The 12,198-nt window shown below is 39.2% G+C and overlaps 1 long non-coding RNA gene across 1 annotated transcript; it reads left to right on the top strand.

The window, feature by feature from the left end:
* The first annotated feature begins 1,328 nt into the window (after positions 1-1,328).
* On the top strand, positions 1,329-10,426 carry LOC120854804. Its single transcript, XR_005719065.1, has 4 exons — positions 1,329-1,339; positions 2,070-2,074; positions 7,463-7,466; positions 10,319-10,426. It is a non-coding gene; the product is annotated as an uncharacterized LOC120854804 (long non-coding RNA).
* The last annotated feature ends 1,772 nt before the right edge of the window (positions 10,427-12,198 follow it).

Raw genomic sequence — 12,198 nt, 5'->3', positions numbered from 1 at the left:
CAAGCCAGATGTTGAATCTGTTGGTGCCTTGAACTTGAACTTCCCAAGGCTGTTCTAGGACTGTGAGAAATAGGCTTTTTTTTTTTTTTTTTTTGAGTCACTGAGTTTTTAGTATTCTGATATACTATATGCTCTGCCAGAAGAGACTAAAACAGTTCCCATCATCAGTTCATATACCACTGAGAAAAAGTCCAAGGGCACTGAATGGGTCTACAGACTCCCATTTGAGACCTTGTGAACTCCCCTTTAGGGACAGAGTTTTGGTAAGAGTCCTACATAGACTTGAATACTTACAGAAATTGGAAATATAACACAAGTATAATTAGCTCAGAAGTCATCCTAAGGGATGTGTGCTCTATCACAAACTACAGAGACAAAGACTTGCCTAAAGAAGAAATTTCCACTCACTACCAGAACATGGTGGTCATGTAAGAACCACCATGCCATCTTTAATTTTGCATGGATTTCAATATTTTTAAGAAGAAATGGAAATCAAGATTTTTATGTGAAAACTTCTACTTCTAAGTCTTGTAATTTTAAAATGTTAAACACTCTATGGGCCAAGCAAATTTATATTTGTAGGCCAAATGTTCCTGAGAGCCACAATTTCTAATCCAGTTAATGGACTTCCCCAGTGGCTCAGCAATAAAGACTGCCTGCAATGCAGGAGATGTAAGAGATTTGAGTTTTATCTCTGGGTTGGAAAGATTCCCTTAGAGGAGGAAATGGCAACCCACTCCAGAGGAGCCTGGTGGGTTACAGTCCAAAGGGTCATAAACAGTTGGACACAACTGGGTAACCGGGCACACACATTGATAGTTAGAATTAGTACCAACTTTATATTGCTACTGTATGGCTTTGTTCTCTCTCCCTTCTGTGTTGTTGCAGTCACACAGTTTACATCCTTATAAACCCATCCACATATATTTGCACACTATGCAGAACTGTTTGGCAGGTCAAAAGACAAACATGGCCTTGTAGGAGGCATAAAGGAAAGAGTTTAAGATGCAGCTCCTTTAGAGAGACATAACTGATCCTAGCCAGCAGGAGAGACCACTGGGACCTGTGGCATTACACGGCTAAGAACATGAAGAGTTTCTGGAAGCCATTGGTTCAGAGTGGGCCTCCTGGACAGAGAATAGCTAGTCAGTGCTGCCAAGAAAGATCTGCTCTTGGGAGTAGCAGATAAGAGGGTTAAGTGGGGGGACCACATTCCAAGTATTGAGAGTCTTACAACTCTCTCATGTGCTATTCCAAAAACTATCTCCAGTTTCTCAGATGAGTACCACTGATAGCAAAAGGCTGTAAGCTTTGCCATTTTTCCAATATACAACTCACTGTAGAGATGAAAGAATTTTTTTTTAATGAGAAAACAAGTAGAATAAGATCCTGTGGAAGTATGGAGAAGCCTTAAGAGATATAGACTTTCATTGTGGTTGATGTGGCCCAAGAGAAAAGGGCTATATATAAAATGAGAAAATTCACTTTATTAGAATATCTACCCAGGTAGTAATAGAAATGAAACATTCTCACTTAGGAGGTACAATGTGACCAATGACAATTAAAAACTAAGCAGCCTCTGAGGTTTTTAAACAGAGAATCTGTGGTTTTAAAATAACTTGCTTTATTCAGATCTGAATTTAAGGTTTAGGTTTGTGCCCTTGCAACACACACTCTGTGCTATGAATGAAGTATTATTTCCTCTGTCTTTACCACAGCTTATTTTACTAATATCTATTAATTCTTGAAAATATCAAAGCATGCATTTGTGTTGTATTGAAATTGATTAAAAATAAACAGGTGCTGAAGTTGGAATGAAAGGTTAATACTATTCTGACATCCTTTCTGAGTATTGACAAGGGTCAGTGCATGTTTTGGCATTTCTTTTTCCAGCAGTTGAAAACCACCACTCAGCACAATGGAAAACATCAATAGCTGGGCATATGCAACCAGGGGAGGAGATCTTTTCTAAAAGTCAGGTCCTCGAAGATCACAAGTACAGCTGCTGAAACCAATCTAATTTAACCCTTTACTAAACATTCCCTTGCTAGCGGGACCTCTGCATAAAGAAGAGGTAAATTGTCTTGTCTTCCTCATCTAGAAAATATGTGTTGTTTTGAAGTTCAGGACAATAATAACCAGAAATAAAATTTGCTGTGTCTCTATTTCTAAATAATCCTTTATGAACTATTTTTTTTGTGATTCCTTCAATAAGAGAAAAATTCTGAAAAAAAATAATAGAAGTAATAGCTGACAGTTTATGTGTTTGTATCGTTTATTTCATAGGATAAAGGAACTTTATTTGGGCAACTGAAAAATATCTACCCTATTTTTAGTGTGTGTTTAGGCTAGAGTCTTAGCAGTGTACTCTGATGTTTCTTTTAAAAAATTTATATAAATTCTACTATTAAGCTGTTCTGTTTTCCTCTCATGAATAAGATGCACATGTCATATAGAATCTTAAAAGAACATGACTTAATGGCTGAGTTAATATTCTGTTGTGAACACTGCGGGGGAAGGAGATATGGATGAACTGAAAGAGTAGCATTGGCAATATATACACTACCACATATATACTGTACTTATCCATACAGATAGGTAGCAGAAAGCTGCTTTAAAACACAGGGACCTCAGCTTGGTGCTCTGTGATCACCTAGAGGGGTGGAATGGGAGGGTGAGAGGGAGGTTCAAGAGGGAAGGGATATATGTATACATATGGTTGATTCATGATCCTGTACAGCAGAAACTAACAGAGCATTGTAAAACAGCTATATTCCAATTAAAAAATTAGAAAATAAATTAAAAAGGACGGGACTTCACCAGTCCAAATGAGAACCCTATTCCATACTAACACCACTATCACCTCACTTTGCCATCTGCAAACTCTTCTCTGAAAAGGAGATGTGAAAAACCAAGGAAGATGTGAACTCTCTATGCCCTAGAGCTAATATGCCTCTATTTTTTTAACTGAGTTCAAATTTCAAAATTCTCATTTAAAACCTTCAGAGGATTGGTTTGGAGTGGGAGAAGAAACCTAATGCGTCTGCTGGCATTGTTCCAGCCTCTGTATCATCAGCCTCCATTCCTGGGAGTGTCTCCATTAGCTGGAGGTGAAAAAGCTAAAGTGCAGTTTAAACCAAAGACAGATATTGGAGAAGAAGGAAAATGCCTAACATGCAAAGCAGTGGAAGAGCATTCATCAATCTCTCCGGCCAGCCACAGGTTAGGACGATCAAGAAAAGCATCAAGAGTTTCCATGCCCAGATCTAAAAGAAATCTGAAAGAGCCTAAAGGAAATCAGACAAGAAGATTTTACAAGCTAAGGCTTTCCTTAGATAATTTAATAAGGTCTCTAGTTTATCTTGTAGATTTCTTGGTAATGTATATATGGGAAAACTCTCCCAATCCAATTTCTGGAGACTGGATGCCTGTGTTCTTGCTTTCTAAGTCTAGAATCAAAGAGGGAAATTGAAGAGGGTAGTGAAGAGGATGTGGGCATGGCCTGCCACCTTGCTAGCAGGAAGATGGATGTGGATTCTTAATTTTGAAAATATTCCAAGATGTGTTTGTATTTGTCTAAATCATAAGTTGTAATCATTCCAGGAGAAGGTTTCTTTATTGCAGTCCTGAGTATCTGACTGGCCTCTACCAGCCACTGTGAGCAACAGAAAAGAAGGTAGTTATGACATTGCAATGAATAATTTGGCTTCCTCTGTATCACAGCTAATAAGATTGTGGCTTTGTGCCATTATTAAGTCAACTTCAGCTTCAGGCAGAGGCTGATTTAAGGCAGCAAGATATATTTTCATCACAAGAGGAGTTGCTTTAAAATGGTATAGAGTGCAGGAAGATATTCACCATTGTTGTATGGAAAGGTAAAATTTTTCTCTAAGTCATAATCGTTCTATATTTCTAAGCATGTCAGATTGATTAACTCAAAAAGAAAGTCATATGCAAGGTTCTTTATTCACTCACAAGGAAATTTTTTAAAGAGTCATAATAAGAGCCATCCTTCCCCAAATTCCTCTAAAGACCTTGATTCATTTCTAGCCTCAAAATTACATTAATCTTTCAGTTCAGTCACTCTTTAGCACAAAGAAGTAAATTAACAGGCCTGACAATTTATTGTTTAAGTCTATCCCTCCCAACCCCCATAACCACCCAGCATGTACTCAGAGGCTTCTAGAGAAGAACTTATGAATTTATTTGATCAGATATTTAATTCCTCTATCAAATTTCTTGAGTAGAGAGTCCACAGCTTTCTAATATCATCAGACACCTGGAATACACTTTAATGGGTACCAAGGAACTGGTACCAAGGAATTTGGGTACCAAGGAACTGAGTATATATATATGTGTGTGTGTGTGTGTGTGTGTGTGTGTATCAGTGAAACACCATTAAGGAAAGAATTTAGCCAGTGTTCCCTGCTCCCTTTCCATTTAAGACTGACTTCCTCTTCTGCTGTACTATAAAACTGCTATAGTACATTCCTCCATCAAACGTCATGGCAACTTGTGAAATAGAGAAGAGATTTAAAGACTTTCCAAGGAATTTAATTGCCAAGTGTTTTCTAGACAGATAGAAATGTGGATGTATTCTTTCCTGACTGACCATTTACTGAGTGCATGCTTTGTAGACTGCTATCAGGTCATCAGAAGAAAGCATATTTACCAGTCTAGAAATACTATTCATACTTGTAATAAAAGGAACAACTAAAAATGAGTGATGAAATTAAACATATCCTGTACAGACCCATTCAACCAAAGATCATTTTCAGGAAATAGAATTGGTTTTGCCTGAAAAATGATAGATGATTTCTGCAGATTAGTCTGCAATTTACTTGCATTTTACAAAAGGCTGCTGATTAAACGTTACATAAAGAATTCACCCAGAAGGTTAATAAATATGGACTCAAGAATAAGATCCTTTGGCATGATAGGAGGCAGCCTGGCTAAGATACAGAGGGTAAGGAAGAAGTTTAGCCTAGAGATAAGTGACCAGCCAAATGTCACAAGCTTTAGTATTAGAACCAGTTTGCTTATTTACTTGAAAGATTAACGTCTTGAAGAAGAAAGGTGAGGGAGCGATGACACTTCTGATATAAAACTGGAGAACTCTCAAACTTCCTTTCATGGAGAAGATGAAGAAGGAAGAAAAAGCTGTGCTTTAAAGTGCATGCACCATTCACACCTGAGAACTAGATCTGGTAGAAAAAGCAAGACCAGAAAGAACCATACCCTTGCAGAATGTACTCAGAGAAAGCAGTGGGTAGAATGAAAACTAAACAAAACAAAACGTCAGTTCACACTCATCTCAGAGAGTCTTTGGAGCCCAGTTCCCTGTCTTCCTTCCCTGGTGGCTCAGATGGTAAAGCGTCTGCCTACAATGTGGGAGACCCGGGTGTGATCCCTGGGTCGGGAAGATCCCCTGGAAAAGGAAATGGCAACCCACTCCAGTACTCTTGCCTGGAAAATCCCATGGATGGAGCCTGGTAGGCTACAGTCCATGGGGTCGCAAAGATTCGCACACAACTGAGCAACTTCACTTCACTTTCCTGTTTTTTAGTGAAAACAAAATTGGCAAAGTAGTTTTCTGCCTCAGACCACTGGATTTGTGTACAAGGTAATTAATTACAAGACATTTCTACATCGATACAATACCAGCTGGAATCAAGATTGCCAGGAGAAATATCACAACCTCAGATATGCAGATGATACCAATCTAATGGCAGAAAATGAAGAGGAACTAAAAACCCTCTTCATGAGGGTGAAAGAGGAGAGTGAAAAAGCTGGCATAAAATTCAACATTCAAAGGACTAAGATCATGGCATCTGGTCCCATCACTTCATGGCAAATAGAAGGGAAAAAGTAGAAGCAGTGACAGATTTTATCTTCTTGGGCTCCAAAATCACTGTGAATGGTGACTGAAGTCATGAAATTAAAAGATGTTTGCTCCTTGGAAGGAAAACTATGACAAACCTAGAAAGTGTGTTAAAAAGTAGAGATAATCACCTTGCTGACAAAGGTCTATATATATAATCAAAGCTATGGCATTTCCGGTAGTCATTTGGATGTGAGAGTTGGACCATAAAGAAAGCTGAGCCCTGAAGAACAGATGCTTTTGAATTGTGGTGCTGCAGAAGACTCTTGAGAGTCCTTGAACAACAAAGAGATCAAACTAATCAATCCTAAAGGAAATCAACCTTGAATATTCATTGGAAGGACTCATGCTGAAGCTCCAATATTTTGGCCATCTGATGCTAAGAGCCAACTCACTGGAAAGACTCTGATGCTGGGAAAGATTGAAGGCAAATGGAGAAGGGGTGGCAGAGGATGAGATGGTTAGATAGCATCACCAACTCAATGAACATGAATTTGAGAAAACTCCAGGAGGTAGTAGAGGACAGAGGAGCCTACCGTGCTGTAGTTCATGGTTTCACAAAGAGTTGGACACAACTTTAGTGACTGAACAATAAAAACAACCGTCTCCTACTGAGAAGTTCCTGGTACTGATCAAAGAATTTAATTTTCCTGCCTAAACTCAGAGAACTTAGAGATGGAACAAAATAAGTGTAAGTTTATGTTAGAATTGAAAGATAATAAAAATGAGTGTAATTGAGTTTTGTCTATATCCTGGTATTATCTCCATTCATGGAGGTACTGAAAATAATTAAATGCAGGCATTTTCAATATTAAAAAAAAAAAAAAAACTAATCTATGCCCCTGACATAGGAGAGTAATAGAATTTCAAAATTAGAAAAGATCTAAGATATCTTTTTGATCCTCTCATTTTATAAATCATATAACTATAGTCCTACAGCATCACTTACTCAGGACCAGGCAGGATTTTAATAACCAGAGCACAGAATTCAGAATTTATGACCCTTATCCTAGATATCCATCTACCACACATGTGTTTCAGTTGGGTTTTCTTTTTGCTTGTGTTCTTCAACAACTCTAGGTACAGTATCTTAAAATTCAGTATTCTGTGTTTCATTACTAACTGAGAGCTGTGTTAGGTATTATACCAACCCACATCCAGGTCCAATTTGTAAGAAACAGAGCAACTTGAGTCTGTCAAAAACTTTGCCATTCTGACAGCTGCCCTTAATTACACTTAAACTGTAAATAGAAATAATGAATTTTAAATTTCTCAGACTCTGAATTCACTCTACACAAGCCAAAAGAATGTGCATATTTACTCTAGGGTTCACTAGGAATTTCATCAAAGCATCATTTGTAGGAAAATGGATCATCCAGCAATTTTTCATTATCTTGTTTCAGCTAAAATCCCCACAAAGTCAGGACTATCTTTTGAAGATAGTCAAAGTCCTTTGAATCCTATTGGATTCCTAGAAAAACTAGAATATGAGTACACCATCTAACGAGGCAGCCAACTATATGTTAAGTTACAAGAAGAAGTTGAAGGCTTTGAAGTACAGATTTAGTTACTGTATTTAAGTAGGGTTGGAGAAACTTAAACTTTTAAAAATAGTGATGGCATTAAACCGTATCAGCTTTCACCCGTGCCTGTGTGCTCAGTTGCTCAGTCGTGTCTAACCTTTGCAACCGAATGGGCTATAGCCCACCAGGCTCCTCTGTCCATTGAATTTTCCAGGTAAGAATGCTGGAGTAGGTTGCCATTTCCTACTCCAGAGACTCTTTCTGACCCAGGGATCAAACCCACATCTCCTGCATCCCCTTCATTGACAAGCAGATTCTTTACACTGAGGCATTTGGAAAATCATCAACTTTCACCCACGTTATTATAATTTTATGTCAACTCCTGACATCACCATAGGCAATGATAACAATCATGTGATCGATTCATTCAAGCCCTATGGTTCTTTTACCTCATCAACTCTAATTAATGGTCTTCGTTCCCACTCCAACTACAATGACTGATCATCTAAAAAATTCTGTCATAAGCAATCTCACCCTCCTTACTCTCTCTCCTCCTACTGCATTGGCCCTAAAAATTCCCAGTCAGAGGTCCATCCTATTCTCCTGCTCTGTACACATATTCATCTACCTGGGTGTCCTAGAAAATACCATACAATCACTTGAGTCAATGCTATGACAGATTTGAAAATTATAATTTTAGCGACCCACTCAAATCCCTTTTGTCCCCACCTGGCAAATTTCATTCTCATTCCTTTGGTGTCTTTTCTAAAACTTTATCAGTTTATTCAATTATCTTTCTCATCAAATGATATGATCTTCTACTTCACAAGGACAGTATAGATGAATGAGGGTAATCAGGCTTGAACTGTTCCCATGCCCCTCCTTAAGACAGAAAGCAGACCTCTATCGGTACTGGTAGGATCCTCTAGTTTCAGTGGATGAAGTAACCATATTCCTGCTCAAAACCAGCCCCAGTCCCAAGATTCTTTGTTCTCCCCCTTCCTCATTCTCTTCTGGGACCTTCCTACATGAGTTATCTCTTCCTCTCCTATGTCTTCAGCCACTCCCAGTCAACTGATCTTTTCCTTCAATTTATAAAACTGCCTAAATTCTCTTGTACTTTTTAAAAACAAAGCCATTTCTTTGATTCTGTGTCATTTAAGCTTCTTTTGTCTCTTCTTCCCATAAAGGACAGACTTCTTTTTGTTGTTGTTGTTGTTGTAGGTCTCCATAAGACTCATTTTAAAATGATTAACCCTTTGGAAAGATAACTGAGAAGTACATGGCATCATGATCACATTAGCATGGTTTCACTGATTAGTTGGCTAGTAGAGAGTAGGATTCTAATAGGGTAGGGCACGAATACATCAGATTTTGATAAGAAAGAAGCTTGGGAAAGTTTGGATGGCAAACTTGCCTATAAAAAGTCTAATAAAAAAAGTAAAGTTGTATATTTTACATCTTCCCAATCCCTGCTCTTAGACTTTTTATAGGCAAGGACAGACTTCTTAAGCTTGTCTTCACTTATTGTCTTCATTTCCTTCATCTCTTTATACCCATTTTCTTAACTAGCTTCTGATTCTGCTCCCTCTGTGATTGAAGGCAAATGTCAGAAACCACTTCTTTAATGCTCTCACCTGAAACTGCAGTTTTTGAGGTTACCAAAAACATAATATCCAAATCCAATGGGTATTTTTCAATCTTAATCTTATTAGCCTCCCCCACTCTGAACTTCTATTATTGACAATCAACTTGTTCTCAAAATTCCCTCTTCTCTTGATTTCTATAACCTCCATCTGTTTTCCCTTAATCTTTCAGACCATTTACTTAGTCTTCATAATAGACCCTATCAATTTAAATGTCTTTCCTTCTTTCAATTTTTTTATTGTGATAAAATATATGTAATATAAAATTTACCATCTTAATCATTTTAAGGGCTTCCCTGGTGGCTCAGATTGTAGAGAATCTGCCTGCAATGCAGAAGACCTGGGTTTGATCCCCAGGTTGGGAGCATCCTGTGGAGGAGGGTATGGCAACACACTCCAGTATTCTTGTCTGGCGAATCCCCATGGACAGAGGAGCCTGGCAGGCTATAGTCCATGGGGTTGCAAAGAGTTGGACATGACTAAGCAACAAAGTACACAGAACAATTATTTTAAAAATACAGTCAATGGTATTGAGTACATTCATATTGTTGTGTAAACATCACCACCATCTCCCTGAACTCTTCTCATCTTAAAAAGAATAAGAGCCTGTATCCATTAAACTATATATTTTCAATTTCTTCCCTTTTCCAACTCTTGGCAAACACCATTCTACTTTCTTTCTCTATGGTTTTGATTACTCTAGATACCCATACGATCATATAGTTATCTGGCTTTTTCTGACTGGCTTATTTCACTTAACATAATGTTCTCAAAGCTTATCTATGTTGTAGTTTATGCCATAATTCCCTTCCTTTTTAAGGCTGAATAATATTCCATTGTATTTATATACCATATTTTGCTTATTTATTCATCTGTCAATAGGCACTTGGGTTGCTTCCTCATTTATCTACTGTGAATAATGCTGCTAACAACATGGGTGTATCAATAGCTCTTTAAGGCCTTGCTTTTAATTCTTTTGGATATATAGTCAGAAGTGGAGTTTCTGGATCATATAAGTCCATATTTTATTTTTTGAGAAGCCATCATACTGTTTTCCACAGCAGCTTGACCATTTTACATTCCCATGAATGGTGCATAAGGGTTTCAGATTGTCTTCATCCATGCCAACACATGTTTTATTGTTGTTGTTTTTATTGTTGCTGTTGTTGTTTTTGATAGCAGTGATCCTATTGGGTGTGAGGTGATAGGTCATGATTTTGACTTGCATTTCCCTAATGAGTAGTGATATTGAGCATCTTTGCATGCAGCGGCGGTGAGCCAGTGCACTAAGCATGGCCAAAAGGAGCTACCCCATGTCCGAGGTCAGGGGCAGCGGCCTAGAGTGCCAGGCTGCGATGGCGCAGGAACTGCCAAGAGGAGCTACCCAGCATCCGAGGCCAGGGGCGGTGACCCTGAGGAGCCACCCGGAGCCTGAGGCCAGGGGCGGCAGCTCAGAGGAGCCACCAACGCCCAAGGCCAGGGCCAGAGGCCAGGAGGAGCAACCCGAGGAGCCATGGCTGAACAGGCACAGGAGGGCCTAGAGGAGCTATCCCACGTTGAAGGTCAGGAATGGCAGTGGTAAGGAGATATCCCTCGTCCAAGGTAAGGAGCAGCACCTGTGCTTTGCTGGAACAGCCATGAAGAGATACCCCACGCCCAAGGTAAGACAAACCCAAGTAAGATGGTAGGTGTTGCAAGAGGGCATCAGAGGGCAGAGACACTGAAACCATACTCAAAGAAAACTAGTCAATCTAATCACACTAGGACCACAGCCTTGTCTAACTCAATGAAACCAAACCATGGCTGCGGGGCAACCCAAGACGGGCAGGTCATGGTGGAGAGGTCTGACAAAGTGTGGTCCACTGGAGAAGGGAATGGCAAGCCACTTCAGTATTCTTGCCTTGAGAACCTCATGAACAGTATGAAAAGGCAAAATGATAGGATACAGAAAGAGGAACTCCCCAGGTCATTAGGTGCCCAATATGCTACTGGAGATCACTGGAGAAATAACTCCAGAAAGAATGAAGGGACGGAGCCAAAGCAAAAACAATACCCAGTTGTGGATGTGACTGGTGATAGAAGCAAGGTCTGATGTTGTAAAGAGCAATATTGCATAGGAACCTGGAGTGTCAGGTCCATGAATCAAGGCAAATTGGAAGTGGTCAAACAAGAGATGGCAAGGGTGAACATCGACATTCTAGGAATCAGTGAACTAAAATGGACTTGAATGGGTGAATTTAACTCAGATGACCACTATATCTACTACTGCAGGCAGGAATCCCTCAGAAGAAATGGAGTAGCCATCATGGTCAACAAAAGAGTCAGAAATGCAGTACTTGGATGCAATCTCAGAAACAGCAGAATGATCTCTGTACATCTCCAAGGCAAACCATTCAATATCACAGTTATCCAAGTCTATGCCCCAACCAGTAACGCTGAAAACTGAAGTTGAATGGTTTTATGAAGACCTACAGGACCTTTTAGAACTAACACCCAAAAAAGATGTCCTTTTCATTATAGGGGACTGGATTGCAAAAGTAGGAAGTCAAGAAACACCTGGAGTAACAGGAAGATTTGGCCTTGGAAAGCAGAATGAAGCAGGGCAAAGACTAATAGAGTTTTGCCAAGAAAATGCAAACACCTTCTTCCAAAAACACAAGAGAAGACTCTACACATGGACATCACCAGATGGTCAACACCAAAATCAGATTGATTATATTCTTTTCAGCCAAAGATGGAGAAGCTCTAAACAGTCAACAAAAACAAGACCAGGAGCTGACTGTGGCTCAGATCATGAACTCCTTATTACCAAATTCAGACTCAAATTGAAGAAAGTAGGGAAAACTGCTAGACCATTCAGGTATGACCTCAATCAAATCCCTTATGATTATACAGTGGAAGTGAGAAATAGACTTAAGGGACTAGATCTGATAGACAGAGTGCGTAAAGAACTATGGATGGAGGTTCGTGACATTGTACAGGAGACAGGGATCGAGACCATCCCCATGGAAAAGAAATGCAAAAAAGCAAAATGGCTCTCTGGGGAGGCCTTACAAATAGCTGTGAAAAGAAGAGAGGTGAAAAGCAAAGGAGAAAAGGAAAGATATAAGCATCTGAATGCAGAGTTCCAAAGAAGAGCAAGAAGAGA

Source organism: Oryx dammah, unplaced genomic scaffold (genome assembly GCF_014754425.2).
Source record: "Oryx dammah isolate SB20612 unplaced genomic scaffold, SCBI_Odam_1.1 HiC_scaffold_27, whole genome shotgun sequence".
Classification (NCBI taxonomy): domain Eukaryota; kingdom Metazoa; phylum Chordata; class Mammalia; order Artiodactyla; family Bovidae; genus Oryx; species Oryx dammah.
This window is presented reverse-complemented; position numbering and strand designations above follow the sequence as displayed.